Source organism: Sturnus vulgaris, chromosome 1 (assembly GCF_052056855.1).
Source record: "Sturnus vulgaris isolate bStuVul1 chromosome 1, bStuVul1.hap1, whole genome shotgun sequence".
In the NCBI taxonomy this organism is placed as follows: Eukaryota; Metazoa; Chordata; class Aves; order Passeriformes; family Sturnidae; genus Sturnus; species Sturnus vulgaris.
The window spans coordinates 85,761,885-85,784,388 of record NC_142243.1 but is presented as its reverse complement, the minus strand read 5'-3'; the positions used below and the strand labels follow the sequence as shown (position 1 = coordinate 85,784,388).

General features: G+C 38.4%; 1 protein-coding gene across 3 annotated transcripts in view; it reads right to left on the bottom strand.

Annotated features, from left to right (window-relative positions):
* Positions 1-22,504, bottom strand: part of SEMA5A (semaphorin 5A) — a 411,339-nt gene that overhangs the window by 293,117 nt on the left and 95,718 nt on the right. Inside the window, exon 1 of one of the 3 annotated variants that reach the window (XM_088171116.1) lies at positions 22,438-22,457. The exons of 1 other annotated variant lie outside the window; for it this stretch is intronic. The gene's annotated coding sequence lies outside the window, so the exon portion shown is untranslated. Of the gene's footprint in view, positions 1-20,658; positions 20,678-22,437; positions 22,458-22,504 lie in introns of those variants that run through there. One more of the 3 variants, XM_088171133.1, reaches the window with a different exon arrangement.

Below are 22,504 nucleotides of genomic sequence, written 5' to 3'. Positions count from 1 at the left end.
AGTCCAGGACACCAGTGATGAGCACATTTAAACCAAAGGCCACAGAAGTTAAACAGATTAAAAACTCACAGAAAAAAAGTCTGCTGGGAAGAATTTTCGGGGACACAAGACCCATTAGGTGGCAAGTTAGAGGGTGCCTCATCTAAGTAGCTGGACAAGTTATTTGAGACAGCATGAAAAGTCTGCCTCCCCACTTGATAGCAAAGTGGGAACTATGAATCCCTCTAACATTTCTCACTCCCAGTAGCAATGCTGGAATAGGCAAAGATGCCCAGTCTTCTAAAATCGTAGTTAGCTTTGTCAAAGAGGTACTTAACAGAAATTTCAAGTGTCTTATTCTCTCACTATACATCAACTTTTGGCTATAACATACTCTGCAGTAACACATACTTACCTGAGAGTCCCATTCTGCATAGCTGTTAGGGAACACACACAATTCATCTCACTTTCCTTTTCATTATTAATTGTTAGACTTCAAACTCAAGGCTATCTTTATCTTACCCCCGTACCAATCTGATTAATGGATGCAAACCTTTCACCTTTCAATTACACAGTAAATTTTCAGTGCTTCATGAAACTGATTAATCCTGTCATATCCTCACCCATAGATAACTTAAAACGCGTATTCAGTACAGAACCAATTATCTTTGACCGATAAAGGAGGCATCCTTCCTTTTTCTTATTTCCTTTGGGTCATCCTTTTTTTTCCCTTTTTTTCTATCAAGTCCTCTTAGGTGAGGCCTTTTCACTGTGGGAACAATGAAAAGTGAATTGTGAAACAGCACCATCAATCTCGTGCTTTTAAGATGTTAGTGTTGGATTAATACCCTACAGGATATGTAGGACAAGTACTGGAAGTCCTCAAAAGTGAAAAGTTGAGATAGTCTGTAAAATGTGCTAGAATAGGCTAAATGAAAACAAATATGGTTTGAACATGGGTGGTTGATTGGATTATCTATTCTAGCAACTCAGTGATGGTCACAACAGCTATGCAGCACCCTCCTGGGACAGGTGTGGTGAGGAACCACAGTGACACTGTGTAGAGAGGAAACAGTCAATGCCCAGCACTCTTTCCCTGAGTAATTAAATGCTTGTCTAAAAGACCACTTTAGAAGTAGCAGACTGCCTGGAAAAACGATTTTTGTTCTCTGTTCTGTTAAGCTGGTTTCCAAAAGAGCTTGAATCATCAGCTTTGAATAAGTAATGCACACTCTGCGGTGTCTAGGGGTAAGTGGCTGCATTTACTTTAAACACAGTTAAAACAAAAACATCCATGAGTTACTAGGCAAGCAGGATACATTTTCTTTCACTACTGAATATCAAATGTCAGAAAGATCCTACGGAGTAAAAAAAAAAACAAAAACAAAACAAAAAAATCTTCTAATGCCATTAAAAGCATAAAGGTAAACTCAGGTTTATCTCAGGGTAAATTCAGATGATACTATAACATACAAGAGTTAAAGCATGGACATTTTCCACTAGCCCTTTTTCCAAAAAGACCACTCATGCAAAATTCTCCTTTTTTTTTTTTCCCTTTTATTCTTTGTAAAATATGTCTCTGTTTGGGGAAGTGGAAACTTTCAAATGCACAGATGTTTGTGATTGCACGCTAGCAGCCTGCTGGGAACCATTAATTGTGTAGAGAGTAAAGTTATTCAATCATCTATAAGTCACTTTTCAAAAGTGTTGCACTCAGTTGAGGGGGTGATTAATGGTGTCCAGCAATGACACAGATTACCCCCTGCCCATGAAAGCTCTTTGATTTTAATGCAGTTAAGCTACTGAAGTAAACAAACCAATTTGGGTGTTCAACGGGCTCTTTGTCTCATTAAAAAATATTTGACTAGACTAGTGGTAAAAGAATATTGCATATGTCCCCAAACTCAATTTGGCATTCTGTAATCATAGCAGCAATTACATTTGCAAAAAAAAGCTTAGAAATTAACAGTGGCAGAAAATGGTCAACCTTTCATTAGGGACTTTCATTAGGGATTTTCGTGTGTAACAAAATTAATATTTTCTAATCACCACGGTACAGCAAGCAAGCTTCTGTACGTTTGAAAGAGGCCAACAGCAATGAAAGTCACCAGATAAAAGTTCCAGCCAGTAGTTGTAATTTTGCTGTTAGAAAGCAGACAGTCCTTTACTCCTCCCAAGTAGGCTTCCCGCAAATTGCAGGTCCTTCATCCCTCGAGAATACCTGCTGTAGTTTGGTGTCCAGCTGTGCTTGGCACTTCATGTCAGAGCAAGTTTTCCTTCCCTCCCTTGTACAGTCAAAATGATAAATATGAATATAGCAAATTGAATTATCAAGGCTGAGGCATTTTATGTAAATTTCAGGTGCCCCATAACGATTGGAATTCACTGTTCTGACAGTAAATTTGACTTCACAACACCTGTGAGTATATGACTACCTTTGTGCTCCGTGCACATTCAGTAACAGAGACACCTACCCCAGAAATCACAGGGAGAACCCAGGCACTTCAGCAAAGCTGGGGGAAAGTATCTGCCCGAGGAGTTCTGGAGGGAGTACCCACTGTGGGCATGGCCTGATGGTGCCTTCAATTCTTTTTGAGTTATGCAACTGGACGGTGCCTCAGAGCAATTTACAGCGCTAGCACCACCAGCTCTGCGTGACATCCCACACCGGTCCTGGTCCCTGACAGCTGGGAAGCTGCAGTGGCTGAGAGACATTTTCCTGTGCCACAGCACCTCAGGTGCCACTTTACAGCATGGCTCAAGCACCTTCCCCGTGCACCCCACAGCCCTAACACTTCTACAGCTCAGCAGAAGTGTTACTTTCTGTTATTCACAGAGCAGCAACATTAAGAAATTACAAGATCTCATCTAAAGTGGAGCTGACAGCATTGCCATCCTTCGTTTTAGAAAATGTCACTGGACACATATTTCATGATACTTCAAAGATTGCTTTCAAATCCTCACACAGTTATCAGAGTCTCATTTTCCATCACATTCCTCCCAACAAATTGATACCAGCCTTCCTCATCTTACATCTGAGAACAGCATATCCGTTTCCCACGCATCCTGATCAGCCTCTTCACTCTGAACTCACTCCAAACCCATCTCCTAACACCCTGCTACTTCCTGACCACTCCTCTCAACCTTTCTTTTATCCATCTCTCGCAATTTTTAGTATCTAATCTACACACGGCCACAGCACCGCAACCCGATAGAACCTGCTTAAATTGAGCAAAATGCAAGAGATGGCAGGAAGAATTATTTCTCTTTGGCAGTACAAGACATTGGGTATTCAAAGAGTGTAATAATAAAGACAGATTCCAGATCAGGACAAATAAAACAGTTTGTGTACATATATATCTGATGAGCATTTTAAGTTCCCAGTGTCTTGTGGGACTGGACTTCTATGTAGAAGATGTTACTGTCTGGTAATTTATGGAGGAAGGACAATCTGTGTGAGGAAAAGCACACAAAAGTGACAAAAGGAAACAAAGCTTAGCAAACAGAGGTAGAATTTTATTTTCTTTATCAACATGTAATTTCAGGGAGGGCAGGAAGAAGGTTCCAGCCATGTCACCATGAACAGATATAATCCATTTCAAGAGGGCCAAAGGCTTCCTCCAACTGATACTATTATCAGCATTAGAAACCAGATTTCTGTCAGCTCTCTCAATTTTCACATGTACTCCAAAACAATATCAAATCCAGTATTTAAAACTGTAACCATCGAGGTTACTTTTTACCCTATTTCTAACATTCTAATATTTCAATTTACTAACTCCTCTATCGTCTAAATATTGTATTTAATATGCAAAGAAATTTGCAATGTTCTAATTAAAAATCATTTATTTCCAGCAAGATGTATCTGTGTGTAGCTTTGGTTCCAAATACAAAGTGAACTATAAGAGAAATACCTTGATTTGTTACTGTATCAAAAAAGAGTTTACATTTTTACAGTATGCTTCCTTTTTAGCTTTTAAACTTTGTGTCCTACTTTCTGGTCTATTAAAAGATTCCTTTGCTTTTTAATTTAAATAATCTTCTCTTTACCCTTTCTTCATTTCTTAGTTGACAGGATATTATTACTCCTCATGGAGAATGCTCTTCGATAAATAAGACTACTTTAAAGCTGCTTTTAATTATTCTCACTCATTTCCTCACCTGAAGCAGTTGCAATGCTTATCTATCCTATTGTTTCAAAGGAGCTTCATACATAAATCAAACCTAAAGAATAAAAAACAGAGCATTAATTGTTACTGTAAAACTGAACTGAGCTATGCGAGGAAGCTACAGACTCTGAAATCTAGAAATCTGAACTCAGCATGAATGGATTTCTGTGCCACTTCCACTATAACTTTCTTATTTGACCTCTGCAAAACATCCCTTAGTTTAATGCAAAGGGCAAAGCAGAAAAAGCACATGAGTTTTTCTTTTGTTGAGACTTCTTTGTTAAAGTTGTTCTTACCTCTAGCAGATGCAGCTTCTTATAGCTTCATCTTGAATGAAGCTTTCTTGAATAAAAATCTTCTCCAGTCTGTAACCTGTCCACAAATGCTGAGAAATTTCATTGTTTTCAATTATGTTTTGTAGAAAGTGGGCAAAGGCGATCTGACAGCATCAAGATAACGGAAGAGTGTTTAGAAGTCAATAAATGTTGTTAATGATTTCTATGTCTGATAGCTAAAATTGCAATTTTAGCTTCCTAGCAGAGTCAGGAGGCTGCAAAGAACTCAGAAAGGTATCAGATAAAGAAAAAAAGCCTCCTACTGCTCAGTCAATAACTACTCTGAAATTAAAAAAGCAGAAAGACATGCCATTTTCTGAAGACAGTCCAGGTGTTAATCATACAAGGAAACAGCTTAAGGCATAACTTGCTCTTCTCTCCCTCATAGTTTTTTTAAATAAAAGCTTTTCTCCCAGCAGTGTTTACATACAGCAAAGACAGTGAGTTCTTACAACATCTCACATTTCAAATGTCATTCAAGCTGTTTGTCAATCTGCCCTAAAATGTCATATCATAAAGAACTAGTCACATGTTCTACTTCTCATGCAAGTCTCCAGTTGTCACCTAAACAAGATGGAGAGCTTTCTTCCCCACATCTAAAGCATCTTTGTCTAAAATTAGTGTAAAAACTAACTACAATATGGGAATAATTTGTTTCTGTGCAGCTTAAATCCTTTTTATAAAAAGAGATGAACCATCTAAGCCACAGATGTGGTTGTTCAGAGAGATGAATCAAGAATGCTTTGCACACACAGGGTGCATTTACTGAGAAGCACAGAGCTGAGGGGGAAGCAGAGTCCATGAACAAGCTCAGCCTTCAAGAGTTTTCTTTTCACTGGCCCCCATCTAGGCCAACACAACTGTGGAAGTTGAAAAAAGCATTTAAATGGTCATTTTCAGGGAAGGGGTAGAAGGTGCTGTTGCCTTTTTTTCTCTTTTTCTTTTCCCCCCTAAATCTTAGAACATAACCAGAATCTTATAAAAAGAAAGACTGGAGAAACCAAAATTGTTCTGAATTCTACCATCTTAAATGTGTTTTTCAATTGTTTATGTTAACATTAGAACAACATGGGATTTTTTCTTTATCAGAGTATTAGAAGCTCATTAGAGCTTAAGTTTTTAAATTATCTTTAAATAAGTTCACTGAACTTGGGTATCATTGACCTATTTATCCATACAGCAACTTCCACTGAAGCAATCTGAACTCCTTTACAAAAGGTTTTACAAACAGCTTGTACAAAATAATTTTCCCCTAGACAGGAAAAAGGCATTATAGGCCTATATTTTTTTCATCTTTCTTTTTTTAATTTATGTGCCTTAATAATAGGTATCATGCTAAGAAAATAACTACAACTTCATTAGATCTCATGACACAGCATTCAGCTTTCCCAAAATTCATCCTGTACTGAATATTTTCTTAGAAGGTTCCTTTTGGTGCTTGCATTTACACACATACATCAATTTCAGTTGGAAAGTAAACCAGACCCACAGAACTCAATTCTGCTTCTAGCTAATGCACTGTTTCATCGTGGCTGCTGCCTTTGTAACAACATCCACTTTCATGGCTGCAACATTTGCTCCTCCAAAATGCAAATAAGAAGCAGTGATCCTTGTGCCATCACACCACACTACAGGCCCATTAATGCCAGGTTTATTTTGGTGGGCAAAAAGCTTACTTTTCTTCCTGTTTGGTTTTTTTTTGGTCCACTTATTACTCCTACAATAGCAAAGACTTATAATTAAAAAAGCAAACTTGCTTAGGCCACTGGGTTTAGGTTTACTGAGAACTTCCATTTCCATAAAGACATGATGCATTTGCAATCACTTAAAATTACCTTTATTTAATATTTTATATGTGCAGGGATTTTCCCTGTCAGCTTTCAAAGCACAAGTACTGCTCAATCTTATCATTGTTTTCAAGCCTGACACTAATCTACTATGGCAAATAAACAGAATAAGCCTCTGCTATGAATCTTTGGAGAAATTAGACTTCTGTCTTACCCACTGCACTTGTTGTGCCCCTTCAGTGCACATGAATGGCTCTCTTTACTCTAGTCATGAATATTACACCTAAAAATCCAGCCTCCTCATCCCAGCATTACCTAAACTCTTACACATGATAGCAATGAAAATATCAGGCATCATCTAAATTAAAAATTAATAATTTCTTTTATCATTCAAGAAGCTGTTGGAATACTCACAAGTATTCAATATGATAAGGAATTGCTGTAAAAAAAAATCTATGAGCAAAGCAATAAAGATCTCCAGATGAATCTGAAAATGTGAAGCAGCAGTCTTTCACCTTAAAGATGATGTTCAAAAGTCAGAAGTCTCTTTATAACCTCCAAAATATTAAGTAATACACTCTGAATTTAAAAATTGCAATCACGTATAGTTAAAATACAAAAAATAAAGGAAAACATATTTTTTCCTATGTGTTTGTCCTCTAGGAGAATATTTACATACACACAGAGTTCTGTTGTCTCTCTCCCACACCCTGCCCACACACATACAGACATCTATAGAGAGAGTGAGAAACATATGCTCCTGTTACCCTCTCTGAAAACAAACACAATAACTAACACCTGTACTCAGTAATTATGTCATAAGAAAATTCTATCTTATTTCTAAAGGTCATTCCAGTGGGTTTTAAAGAAACCTGCTGCCCACAGTCATTAAAAATCCTATGTCCTGCCATTGTTCCAGAAACAGGAAGAAGGCGGCAGAATAATGGAAAGAAAAGGTCAGTACAGACTTTCCCTATACGATACTCATCAGAACCTACTGTAATTTGCATAAATATTCAAGTAATTAATCAAACCATAATACCCAAGCTCTGTTTCTCCTCAAGCTTTACATTCCCCTAATGCAGGGATAGAACTTTTCTTCAAGCTTACTTGGCCAAACTCTACTGGAATGCTACAAGCAAAACAGAATAATGTGAAATAAATCACACTCAAACCTGCCAACTGGCTGCGTGTTTATATGTATTATCAGAAAGAAGTCAGGATCTACTAATACTCCCAGCTGAAGTCAGCTGGAATTGTGCCACTGACTTCCATTCACACAGAACCATGATGTTAAACATCTCTGGCTAAGGCTTTGTTTTAATTCCTATGAAACACGTTTCACATTTGGATGCCATATAAAGAACAACAGTAATAACAGTAAGGTAGCCTTGCATAAAACCATAAAATGTTTAAAATAAGTATGTTGAGACCTGCTTGAATAACAGAGGGTGCTGAATACAATTTAGTGCTTATGACCACCTGCAATACTATATCCAGGATACAATGCTAATTTTAGATTTCTGGATGAATGCCCACTGCAGGATATGCTATTTTTAATAAGTTCTGACATGTCTGTCCAATGGCACATCTCCCCTTCTGAAGTGGCACTGAAAGGCTATTAAAGCTTCCAGTTACCATTTGGCTCAAAACTGCAAACTACGAGTATTTTCACCAAACTGTTCTTCACGTTCTGATTGGCTTTACACAATAGAACTTACAAATAAAACCAAATAAATACCTAAAAGCAACTAAAAAAAGGTCCCCCTTCCCCTGAACCCTCTCACCAAAACCAAACAAAAGAAATAAATTGTATTTTTTATATATTATTGCAATTTTCATTTCAATGCACAGTAAAAAGAAACAGAAATAGCCTTCTCCTCCTAGGCAGACTCTCCCAGACATCAAAATAGAAACAAAAATGTAACAAAAAACTCATGTTGACACATTTATTACTATATTTCACATAATAACACGGATTTTTGGGGCCACCATTCACCAAATTTCAATTTAGACCTGTGAGCCATGAAGTGCATTGAACAATCCAGATTTACATATGACTTTTTTTTAAACATATGAATACAGAGATTTTTCCCAAGGAGGTATTTTTAATGAGGTTATACGGTCAGCAAGTTTGGAATGAGCTTTAGCAGTTTAAGATTTCTATCTTTCTACTCGCATGTGCTTCTTCCCTCTCCTGCCATTTTTCAACAGGTAGACTGAGAGTGTTCTGAGAGATGTCTTCCATTATGACAGATTTATTACATATTTAATAATAGAGACTTAAATATGGGCATGGTATTTCTCATGCATCCCGAAGCAAACCATAAAACCTGTCTTCTGCCACTCTCCAGTGAGGACAACACAGTAGTTAGGGAGAAATGTCAGCCAGAAACAGGTACATGATGCATAAACCCCTCTGAGAATGAAAAGGTCTTTATTTATTAAATCAAATGCAAATCTTTCATTCTAATACGTCTGATCTGTTTTTGTGGATTTTCTCAGGTATGTTTAATTAAACCCACTCATCAACAACAACTTCATTCAAAAGAATTAATGAATATGGCACACAAGTAGCTTAGCCCTGGAGGAATCTCTGACATTTGTTTGTAGTGAAGACTGTTCATTAATTGCTCCCTCATTCTAAGCCTCTAAACGATATTTTCGACACAATACTACAAGTCATTGTGACTTATTTGTCAAGCTAGCAACATCTGCACTATGTTAGGTTAATAAAACTACCTTTGAAAGGTTTTCAAGAAGATATTTAAAGACACAGGAGAAAAAAGCAAAGTCTGGATGTTCTGACAGTGAAATAAAGAAGCTGTATTGAATTTTTTACTATTATCTCAGAGTACACTTTGTATTACAGATAACTGAAGAAAATATTTTGTGTTCCATATTCACCATAATAAATAGAATTCAGGCAGAAGTCCACCATGATTTTCCAATCTATTTCATCTGTTTTCCCACACCAAACTGAGCATTAATATTTCATAGGTCTTCTGATGAACGTAAAGTTCTCAGACAAATGAAACTTTTTGATTGTTTTGGTAAAAAGAATTACATTTTTATTTTTTCAGAAATAAAAGGTGGAGAGTAAAGAGTCTGGGTTATGCAGTAATCACATTAAACCAAAAACCTCTGTCCAAGATATAAAGTTGTTATCATTTCACACTGAGTGTATGCTTTAATTTATGGGATGGTTTTGCTTATCTCTTCTGGGTTCCAGAAATCAGGATGCATTTTATAATTTTGAAAAATTAACTTATTTCCAAAACACGTCTGTAGGATCATATCATCCACGTTAAACTTCTACTGCAAAGCAGATAATAATTCACAAAACAGATAAAAATCAAGGTATGTGGAAGTTCATAGCTGGAGAACAGCTGAAAGTGCTGTAGATTGACAAGCCTTCAGCATACAAATGAGAACAGCGTCCACCCTCAGAGCTGGCGACATTATTTCAATTAGCCCCACCCAGTTTTCCAACCTTCTGTAGTTCCTATTACACAGCAACTCCTCCTGCCTGCCAATTATTTACATTAACACAGCCATCAAGTTTCACGCAGTTATGTACCTGAGAAACTCTGTGTTAAGCATTCATTAGCTAATTGTATACCTCTAAGCACTTAAGAAAAGCAGTGGACATGGTTAGCTGGAGCCTTGATTTTTGATCTAGTCCAAAAGGAGTCTGAGCTGTAGCAGCCAGGGTGAGACTAAGAGGGTAACACTGTGCTCCTAGTGGGGTGCCAGGTGTGTAGTGCTGGAGGTCAGGGAGAAAGGCTTCCACAGTTTTGCAGTTGCCCATCTACTAGCTCCCACCACATTGTTCTCTTATGGCACACAGGCTCTGGTTTCCTCTGAAGCCTTCTATTTCCACTCACTCAAAACATCCTATCCCACCTGTTATTTCTACCAGCTGTTTTCTCCCCTGTTGCCCACCACCTACACCATTACCTTCGCTCCTTGAAAAAACCCCACCCACCTACACAACAGCAGCTGCATTTCTCTGTCCTGAGCTTGAGGACACAAAGCAGCAGGGAAAAAGCTGACAGCTCTATGAGTACAGCAGGCTCCTGCCAGCCCAAGCCCCCTGCCTGCTCAGAGCTCAGTCACAGCAGCACACTCAGCCTGGGTGAGGGGAATGCAGGAAAGGTGACCTGCATGTCTTAGATGTGATAGCACTAACAGGACATTTGGCGAGCTCCTGATGGCAACCTTTGGCTCGCCCACAGACACGATTTCCCCCGCTGGGACACCATCTTGGCTGACTCCCTGCAGAGTGAAAGCAGAGAAGAGTAATTCTACCTAGTTACAAAATTCACAACAGGTTCTTATGGTTGCTGGATTAGGCAGAGAGGGATCAGCTAACTGCCCCAGGACTGCTAGAGAATCATTTGTTCATTAATACATTTACACACATTTAACCCAGAAGCAGAATGCAGGAGTACCCCAGCCTGCCTTATACCTTAGGCATTGTCCTGCACAGGACAGATCTAGCAGAACTGAGCCAAATTACTAAAGAGTAAAGCAAGGGATATTTTGATTTGGCTTTGCCTTAAAATTTACACACAGCAAAAAGGAACTCAACAGAGCATAAGAGCTCATTTTATTACCATTGCTAATCTAAAATGTAGATAACAAACAGTGTAGAACTTTTCTTTCAATTTTTTTAATGAAATAGTGCTAAATGTCAACCCTCAATATTCCACCCCTCTTCATTAATATTAAGAAACCTAACCTTTAATTAAGAGCCCTACAAAAGCAACATATTACTGCACATTATCTGAAATACCATACTAGGACCTATTGATGCCACTTTCAGAACTACAGCTGCAGTTTGAGGCAGTAGAACCTGAAGAATTTAGAAATTAAAACATAACAACTGCACTTAAATCTTACAGAACAGAGAGACTTAATCATACCCTGTAGTAAGAGTGCATGGGAAGACATACCATCAAATCAGAGGCAAACTAAGGAGAAACATTTGCACTTACAAAGTGTTCATCAGCTTTCAGAAAAGTATATTAAAACATCAAGTGTCTGTGTACATTAGTGTAGTCCAATTAGCCTGTCCATGTTTCTGGTTCATTTAAATTAACGTAACTTCATAATTTCCAAAAATTCTTCTGATTCAATTGTATTTTCTGAATCCAGTTAAATCACTTAATCACATCTTCCTTTAAAAGATCCCACTTATCATGAAACATTAATTCAAATGACATTTCTTTTATTAACTTCTTTTCACTCTCCAGCAAAGGTTGCTGCATTTATCCCTGCAGTCTATCTTACCAGAATAAAGTTATGAATTTTGGATATTATACAATAAATATTTGATACCAATATTTCTTTATTCTTCAAAGAGATGAGCTCTTCAGAGCTTAAAATAGAACTATCAACTATCAGAAGAGTGTCCTGATCTCAGTTTCAATTCACTTTGTCTTTGGAACCATCTTGTGCACTAACCACTGGACTGAAGCTGATAAGTTCTTCTCAACAGAAAGGCCTCTCTGTCCCTCCACTATTACTTTGTGGGATACTACAGCAGCAATGTGACTATACAAATGAAGAGATTATTATCTATTATCTAGCCAGTGCCACTGCTTGACAACCTGGAACAGACTGTAAAAATGTGGTGAATGCATGTGTGCAGAGAGGGGAAAAAAATACCTACCCTCAAGCAAGGACCCCTACAAATGTGTGCAAAAACTGTATGGTGAGATTAATTTTGACCATTTGTAGAGTAAACCAGGAGGCATTTATAAAATCTGTTTGCAAAGAGTTCTTTAGGAAATTACAAGTGTCACAAATACATTTTACTATTAATATGAATCTTTTAAATTATAGATAAGTTTTACTGTCAGGAGGGAGCATTACTATGAACCAGTTATCTAGCTAGAAAAATTTGGTCATTGAGCCCCACCCAACAATTTCTACACAGAAATGATTGCTCAAATGAGTTCTGTCTAGCACAGCGTTCATTTAATTCATATACATTTGTCACACATTGCTAAAGTATCTATCAACACTGTAGTTTTACTACAGAGATGTGTTATACTTCATTTTCCTTTGATGGGTCAGAACCTTGAGGAAATGGAACATGTCACCTACAGGTTATAGGCAGCTGCCTGTAACAGAAATGCCAGAGGAAGGCAATTAGCTTGTGTCTCCAACTTGCTTTATGCCACACTGCATAAGACACCAGATTCATTAAATCACTAAATGGAATGACTAGGTTTGGAAGGGACCTTGAAGATCATAGAATCATTAAGATTGGCTCCAAACTTTGATGGACCACCCCCTTGTCTACTAAAACACAGTGCCACATCCAGTCGCATCTTGAACACTTTCAGAAACTGTGATTCCACCACTTCCCTGGACAGCCCATTCCAATGCTTAATCACCCTCTCAAGTGAAGAAATTCTTGATGTCCAACCTGAACCTCCCCTGGCCCATCTTGAGGCCATCTCCTCTTGCCCTAATGCTAGTTGCCTGGGACAAAAGGCCAACCTCTACCTTGCTACAACCTCTGTTCAGGTAGGTCATCTATAGTCCCAAACCTTCTGCCACAGCCAGAGAACCTTCCACTGGACGAAGGTTACTCAGAGCCTCATCCAGACTGGTCTTTAACACCTCCAGGGACTGGGTGTTCACAGCCTCTCAGGGCAATCTGTTCCAGTGCCTCACCACCGTCACTCGCAGTAGAGAATTTCTTTCTAATATCTAATCTAAATCTGCTCTCCTTCAGTTTAAGACCATTCCCCATTGTCCAGTCACTACTGCCCTTGCAAAGAGTCCCTCTTCAGTTTTCCTGTAGGCCCCTTTTAGGTATTGTGAGGTGCCACAGGGTCTCCCCAGAGCCTTCTCTTCTCAAGGCTGAACAGCTCCAGCTCTCCTAGTCAGTCCCCACAGGAGAGGTGCTCCAGCTCTGCTCTCCTTTGGACTCATTCCAACAGGTCTGGAAACATTAGAAACTTGGCAAGAGTTAGCAGTAAATCTTTCAGGACTTACTGAAGTAGAACTTTGAGTGAGGAAGGTTTAAAGAAAACAGTTCAGAGATGATATTTAAATACTAACTACAGAGTCTACAAAATCTTTTCTATAGGACTGCAAGTATGAAAATATGACTGCCAAAATTTGAGAAGTATATTGCCATTTCAATGATTCTCCATGTTGACTTGCATCCTTCACTTCCCATGCTGAGCTATAGTGAATGCACTGGGAGTAATCTTACCAGACAAAACTGATTCCATCCATAGATGCCTTGGGGCAAGGATGCTATATTTCCATTCATTTTTTAGCAGCTAGGTATACCCCCAGAAAAAATGGATAATGGAAAATTGATGCAACAGCTTTCTCTGCTGATGAGTTCCTGGGACCAACATGTAAATGTTATCCAGAAAAACTGGGTTCATTACCTAGTGTGCAACAAGTCAATAATTACATACTCAAGGGGGATATTGCTTATTTATTTCAGAGTTGCACAAGCCTAGGTGCTCAATGATACTACACAAATCAAGCATATCAACTATCAAAACTTTTTACTATTTATACATTTTAGCAAACAAAGGAATTAGTGTTCATTGGCTACAGTTACATAGTTCTCTGATTAATTAGTAATCTATCTTCTATTGGTAAATTATTATCTTGTTTCCCATGCTAATTAGTCCCATGCTCGATGTTTCTCTTCTTTTGAGTCACTGAGTTTCCTGGGTCATTGGTCTGTGAGTTGGTGGCCACAATCTGCCCCTGGCAGAATTATCTTTCACCCAAATGGAGCTGATTTCAGCACAGTTGCTGAGTTGGCTGTGTTAGTTTCTTTATCGTCTTGGGAGTTCTTCCAGATATCTTCGTATTGCTTAAATTCTGCATTCTGTGTGTTCACTGTCAATAGCAGACATCCTTCTTCCCAAGTTTTGTTAACCTTTCCCTAGGTCTGAGATCACTGAAGCATGTCAAGCCCTAAACCTTAACAAGGCAATTCTACCAACAAGTAATTTGTTCTTCTAACACCTGGGCACCACTTAGAGTTTGCTGGTTAGCTGATCTCTGTTTCATGGATTAAATCTCCCTTCTTGTTGATTAGGCTTAAAATATACAAAGATGAAACATCAATGAACATTCTTTCTTAAGAAAATTTTACATATTCCACATGTTGCAACATAAAGACTACAGTTATAAGCCCGAATGCTGTTTAAATGGTGAATCTTGGGAACTACTGTTGCAAAAAGAAGCCAAATGAAACATTTCAGAAGAAGAAACTACTAGTTTATATACCAGTTGCCATTGCTAAGGCTGAAGAGATTATCTTCTGCTCATGACTTTCTCCCTAGTCAGCTGTCTGACAGAGCAATTCCAAACTCCTTTCAGTCACAATATGACACTTGAACAATAAAATACTAAGGTATATAATACTATATAAAACAATATCATACTAAGTCTTGTTAACTCAAATCCTTACTTACAAAAGTAAGTTCCTATGGGAACTCCAGTTCACACAACTCTAATGTTTTTAGGACAAGTAATACAATTATGGAAGTAAAACCAGATGCTATTATCAAGCCAAATGTTGTGAGTTTTTAATCTTCTTAATGTTTTGGGATGAAAAGTGGCAATAAAGTACGTAAAAGACAGATGAATGATATTCAGGGACAGGTTTTTTCAAAGACTGGTCATTCCAATTATCAACTATCTATAGATATTAATACAAACACAGAAACACTATCCTTCAAATGAAGATTGATTTGTAGAAAGTAAGTTTTTACATGGAAGCAAGAACATTCGACAAGTGCAAAATTTCTTACAAGATTTAGAAAGTTTTAGTCCCCAAATACTCAAGAATGAGACAAGGTACTCAAATATCATAAAGAAACATTTTTCACAATGTAGAAAGGGGGAGGAGAAGACAAGCACCCAGCTTGGCAAGAAGCAAACTAAAGCTGCTAGTTAAAACCAGAAATCTCTAGATCCTCAGGTTTCCTCTGTAATCAGGCTCTCTAGACTAGATCCATAGCTACAGATAGATCTTTGAAGGTGTCAATGTGTGCACACAGGGAACAGGCCTGGTGTCAACTGCTCCACTTATTTGGAATGCCATTTTCAAAATTTTCAGTGTTGGCATTGTTTGGGGCTTATAAAAATGGGAGTAGCAGGAAAAAAATCCCAAACCTCTTGTTTAAATGACTTTTCAAAGGGAAATGCTAAATCCCAAAACCAAACAGACACATGCAATTATGCATCAGGTCTGGTTTATACAGAATTCACAGTAAATCTGAAAGGTAAATTAAGCACATGAATTGTTCCTCACAAACAAATGGAGCTCCCTATTTTTCCAGTTAAATAAGTCTTATATTTCTTCTTATTAAAATATTAGTGATATGCCTCCACAGCAAAGTAGTTCTTTTATTAGCCTTCTAGTAAAAAGAAAAAATTACAACATAGCTGCTCTATAAGTGAAGCTGAAGGACAAGCTTTGTCAACAGTCATACTATAAAAAGACTAATATGTCCCTTTCCCAAGAGGCAGATAGCCATTGCCAGCAATGAGTTCATAGGGGTACTCTAAGAAAAATAACATGTTTGCTCAAGTTATTTTAAGAGCACTTTATGATTATGGGTTTGAGAGAAAAATATAAAGACTCGATTTAGATATCAGAATCAAGTGTTTACCTCTAGTTCAAGATTATTTTTTTTTCAAAATTCGATACTGATCTCGTTGGCCTTCAGATTAAATAAATTTGCAAAACAATCTCGCCTGACAGTTATAGATAAGTAAGCAAAAATGGAATTTTCTAATCAAAGCTACTTGCAAACTCACTTAAAGAAAGAATACTGGAAGAAAAAAATCAAGTTCCTCCACCCAGACCATTAATTTAATTTAAAACAATAGATAACAATGGCAAAAAGAACAGTAATTCAGCTCTAGAGCCCAGATCTCTTTTTGCTGTTGTTGATAGTTACACTTTTTTTTTTGTAACCACCATTAAAGAATGATGCCCACACTTCATTGAGTTGCTTTCTATAGTAAAGATTTAACTAATGCTTAGGTAGAGTCTCACACTATGCACTTAGGAAAGCAGTAGAAGATAAATTAGAAAATCCAGCAACTTTCTTGGACAATTCAAGAAAGTCTGTAAACTCTGACCAAGACTTAAAACAGAATTACATCAATTAAACAAGTCTCCAGAGCCTAGGGTAGGAGCATTTTCAGACTTCTACCCATATATATCAAGAGAAGTTTTTCTGCCCACAAACACCAACTTCACCTCCTGTGTGTCTCTCAGAACTGTACGCGTGAACTCACACTCCTGGCACATAAACGTAGAAGGGTTTTGTGGCTTTCTACTATGAATTCCAACAGCATGTATCAGAATCCATTATCATTTTTCAGTAGAGTAAGGTCTGGCAGACAAGCTCTGGAAGACTGAACTTCAGTATTTAACAGGTTATTACCCTGAATTTCCCCACTTGTGACACACTCAAAGGCAGTGCAATGAGGCGTTGCCTCTCAGCTACCTCACTCCTCAGGAGGCGAGTTTAGACTGCTGGTGAAGACAGGCATACAGCTGTGCCTCAGTCCATTTGCAGCCTCCACAAGACAGCTTGCTGCCTGTTATAAAGCTGACATAAAGAAAAGCTGTCTGGATGCACTCTAAAACACCGAGGCAAAACCCTACACCTTCCATTGTTATTTGAGGGACCAAGCAGAATTTTATTCTGTACACACAATCCTCATCTCCCCTCCTTCCCCACCTGACAATAGTCATTGCACACCTGCAGTTACACTGACACCAGTGCCTATGGGGCCTTACTGGGATTGGTGGCCATGGGTACTTCAAAGGCAAAGTTTTAAGATGATCAGTTCCCTAACACTGTTTACACCGTGATTCCAACCAAATTGCTACACTGGCACAACTAAAAGGAGCCAGTAGGGAATGGACTGACACAGTCCCAGAATTTCCAAGGAGGACAACAAAATACAACAGCATTCTCTGATGGCACAGCATCCTCCATCTATATCTGCCTGCCTTCAGGAATCACAGCATACCATAGTGTTCAGGTCACAAAGAGAAGTTGTTAATAGTGGACAGGAATTAAGGAGATTCTCTGGTTGGTTGGGCTTTTCTGAAGTATTTTATCAAGTTAGAGACAGGACATGGATTTACAGGGTCAGAAAATGAGCACAACAGACAACATCAGTACCAACATCATCCTTAGCAACTTTAGCATCACAGCTACTGATGAGGATCATAGGAGTCATCAGGCTCTTGGCCTACCCCATACTGATACATCTTGAAGAGCACTATTAGAAAACTATCCAAAGCTGAAATCCCATCTTTTGGCTAAGCTAGGAGTCCCGTTTTGCAGCGTTGAGTAATATAACATCTGACACTAGTAACAATTTTGTGCACATACTGTCTCCTAGATATTTCAGTATCATTGCTTAGATTGTAAAAGCAATGAGGAAGAGCATGCACTGGAACATGAGAAGCAGCTAAAATTTGCACTACAGACACACAGGGTTTATATGACAAAAACTAAGAAAACAATCATATATGCCTATTACAAGTTCATAATAAGAAAGCAAAGTGAGACCATCAAGAGAAGAGACCATCAGCAATGGAACTCATGTTAAGTAACATAACTACCCAACGACTGTGGATAATTTATTTTCAGTCTTCACCTTTGACTGTGACTTAGTAAAGAAACTCTAAAACTCTTCCAGACATTGAGAGACACAAAGCAATACACATGACCTATCTTCCTATAATTGGCAAGGCCAGGAGCTTTTCCTCAAGTACTTGGCGATTTCACTATCAGACAAGGTCAACAGAAATGGTTTCATCCCATACATTTTTTCCCACAACAAGGTCATTTCAGCCATGCTCCCACAGGACGCCCTTCATAACTAGGGGCCTTTACCAATGCAAATGTTAGTGAGCTTCCAGTGAAAGCAGGTTACTGAAATGATACAGATGGTGAAAAACATGTACAAACAGTGAAAGAAAAAGGCAGCAGGAATTTCTGAAGAGACTGCATGCTGAAGAAAACACAGTGAAGAACAATTGCCTAATAAATTTTTAAATTACAAACAAATACTTATTCTCATGCTTTTTTCTGCAGAGTTCACCAGTAACAGCAACGACTGATTCAGCAATAAGATTGCTGTGGGTCAGAACAAAAGGGCCCAAGATTATTAAAATATTCTCTCCCTAGCTACAGAGGCCTTACAGTTAACTTTATATTAAACATTCTTGATTCCCAGTTAAACCTAAGTCTAACAAGAAAGCATATTGCAATAGCATTCTGGGTTTCCAACTAGACTAGCAATTCAGAGGACAACAGCACCAAAGCAGCTCAATTTTGAAATTTGGAAAGAGGTGGGGAAAAGAAGTGGGAAAATCAGTACAATTCACAGTACAGCTCATTTCTTCAGCCCACCCAATTAATATTATAAACCAATCCTACAGCCATCTCTACTTTACATTCTCTAATTCGTTCATCACACATATTTAGTAATGCCTAAGAACATATCCCAGTACTACAGAGAGAGAGAAAAGGCTGCATTTCAGTAGTTTCAAAGTTATAATTTCTCCAAGCTTCTCCTAAACCAAATAAATACTGCAAAATGAATGCATTTTGCTATTCATCTAGAAAGGGATTAAAAAATCAGAATATTATATGCCAAAGATTCAGAGCTGCTCAATGAACATCCCCTAAATCAAACTAATCTCCATTACTGAGGTTGGTAACCATGAAAAGATTGACCAGTTCTGACAGAAATTAAGATCCAACAACTCTAAGATATACTGGAGCTCAGGGATATATCTTGATTTTAAAAAGAAAAAATGGAAAAGGAATGAAAAGCTGTATTAGCTGTCTATCATGCAAGAAATTTTATATCATGAATAAGCTAATTAGAGATAAGTCTGGAAATGATAGCACAGCTAACATGCTACACAGCATTTAAACTTTCTGAACAAGTGATTCAAACTGTTGGCAAAGAAAAGATAATATTTGAAAAGATAAGTTTCAACAGTTAAGCTCAAGAGTTTCACTGCAAAGGCCCCAGTGCAGAGTATGTATCAGCCCCTGTTTTCTGTCACTATCACTGACAAACATCAGCTTTTTGTGAGTTGCCTGATTTTCTAATATATATTGGGACAGTAGGAAATTTCTTCCAAAATCAATCTCTGAAAACAGAGATTAATTTTATTAATATATTTATGTATGGAGATAGTTGATACTGCACAGCAGACAATTGGATTGCATCAAAGTTCCCCAGGGAAAACACAAATTTGAGAACAGATGCATGAACAAATCCACTAAGAGACAAAATATTCACATGCTTCATACTTTGGAATATACATTCTAGCAAAAAAATCAAGAGGACACTAATTAGACTGCAGTTTGAGGATCATTAATGTGGTTTACATTTGCTACCTTCCAGACAAATGTTAAGCAAATGTGCTATAGTTAGATGTAAACTGGCAAATTTCTTAAATAAACCATAGGACATATTTATAAAGAAAACTAAAATAAAACCCCCAACCTTTTCTCTTTTTTTGGAAACAATCTGCCGTTTTAGCAACAAGAGATGTAACAGCAAACCATACCTGAAGTGCACAGCTCGGGCTGTGGCATTCCCCAGGTGTCTGTAAGAACTGCAGATAGCAGAGTGCCACCTGCCTTTCACGGGTCACAGCTGCAATGCTGCAGCCTGGAAATTAAATCCAGCCTACCGCCAATAGTTGGCAAACATACCTCAAACGGGTCAGTTTGAAAAATGTTTATAGTGGTTGACAAAAACAGAACAAAATAACAAAATAAAAAACCCCGAGAACTCGTTCTTTTGAAGTAGCTACAGCTTTGCAAAACGCGTTAGGAGAGAACGAACATATAGGCTGCAACTTAACACTGTTTCCAAATCGGAATGCATACACATGCCAGAGAGGATAAAAGGATGATAATAAAGAGAAACAGACTGATTAACAATAATTTGGAGAACTCTGCACTGACAAGAATGGCCATTAAACATCTCCATAAAACAATGTTGCAGAAAAGGAGAAGCTCCTCAGTGCTGCTTCCTATAATTACGGCCATAGCAATAGCAATTCATCTCCGGAGCCATAGTAACTTCAGAACATACATTACCAAACATCAAGAGCATATCAAAATTTTATAAACCAGATGTTAAATCTAAAGCTAAATCGTATTTCACTGCTATTCAGAAGTCCATCATCACAACATACTAACCAATTACTGGATACTGCTTTACATGAGTAGCACAGTATCAGATTTCACACACCCTCCTCCCACTATCAACAGATAGTACTGGTAGTACACACCCACTATCAACTGATAGTAGTATCAGCAATCCACTTACGTGTCCCACAGCACAGAAATCAGACCCAGCCAACCCTGCTGATAAAGCTGTTGCAGACCAGAGGGCAGAAACGGGTCTCTCTGTTCCTGCTCACCCCAGGAGCCCAGCTGCTCCCTTGGCTGAATTCCTGCATGCAACCTCTGACACAAAAGCCAAAATTTGCAGGAGAATTATGTTGTATTTCTGCAGTTTGTAGATCGTAGTGTACAGTTACGCTCTGAAAAGTAATGAACTTCATTCATTGAAAATCCTGTATTTGTACAAGACTATATCAACAGAAGTCAGAATCCACGTGGTTTCCCTAAGTAGCTGGGGGAAAAGTGAAAAACAAACGACCACATAACTCTTTCTTCTGAAAACAGCAACAGTACACAATTACCATCCTCTGCATCTCTGCCCAGCAGGAAATGAGTACAACAAACCTGCTACAACCATGTTTACGGATCATTACAAAGTGCACAGGCACTCCTACTACCTGTAAGTATTTTATGAAAACAGCACTAGTTAAAGATTAAAAGAAACGAAACACTTCAGATATTAATACCTTCAGCTTTGTCAACCAAAACAAATCTGTTACAACATCCCAAGGAATAAGCAGTACAACTCAGAAGCCAGTGTTTACACTACTTAGTTCAAAACAACCTCTCGAACAGAGAAGTAAACTGCCACACTCTAGAGCAAAACCTTAGCTCTCAGTAGGACTCCTCACAGCTGTTCAGCATTAAAATGAGAAAACGAGATGAATTCATTAGTAAATGTAATAAAGTTATATTATTGGTACGTGCTGGAGAGGAAGGTGGGAAAATGGCACAACATCCAGAAATCTACCAACATCTTTCACTATACTAAGCAAACTACCCAAGGCCATACCTCAGCCTTTCAGGGCAGCAATACACTTTTGATTGAGTATGTGTTACATATATTACATCAGCAAGTTCAACAATTCTAACTCAAACTTTACTGAACTGAGTCAGCCTTATATAACAACCAGGAGATGCTCAAACTCCTAGAAATAAGATTTGAGTGCAATTTCCACTATGAAAAAAATTTACATCACTCTAGCTGGGTTTTTACACCAAAATTCAAACCAAGAGTGGTTAGTCAGCTTTCAGAAAGTAAGACTCTCAGATGCACTACCTTAGGGCTCCCGGAACACGCTATAACTTTAACAACGTGTTTTAGTTTTAGGATGTTTTTCACAACTATAATCTTGCAAATTCTAACCATCTTCACAAGGCTACGTGTGCCTGCATACACAGACCCCTCCTGCCAATAGTCCGGTTTGCTGAAGGAGCAGATGCACTGACAGCTCCCCCCACGGAATAATCCCGGGCAGATTATCGTTGTGCCAATCTACAATGCACTATCAGCATCTGGAATGATACAACAAACCCTAATAGTTGTCATTTATCTGGTAAACAATCCTCACCGAATGACAGATGTATACAACTGACTGAGGTGTTTCCATCTGCATCGTTGCCGGAATGGTAAACTCTAACTCCCCATTTCAGAAAGTGCCGAAATACAGTCACGCCACTGACCAAAGATAGTCCAGTTAAATAAAAGAGCGACGACGATAAAAGCACATCGGGCTTTCAAATCATACTACGCGAACATCCCACTGAAAACCCACGTTTCTTAGACAACTGCCGGTGCCTTTCACGCCACTTCTACTCTCACCAGAAGATGAGCCTGAGCAAACTTCACTTGCTGAAGTGTGACAAAACCCTCCGAAACGCTCCGGAGCCAGCCAGCCGGGGCTCAGCGGCAGCAACGCACCTCACTCTCCTGGGCGAGAACGCGCTCCCACGGGCGCGATCCCGAGGGCCAGAGCGGCGCGGGGGTC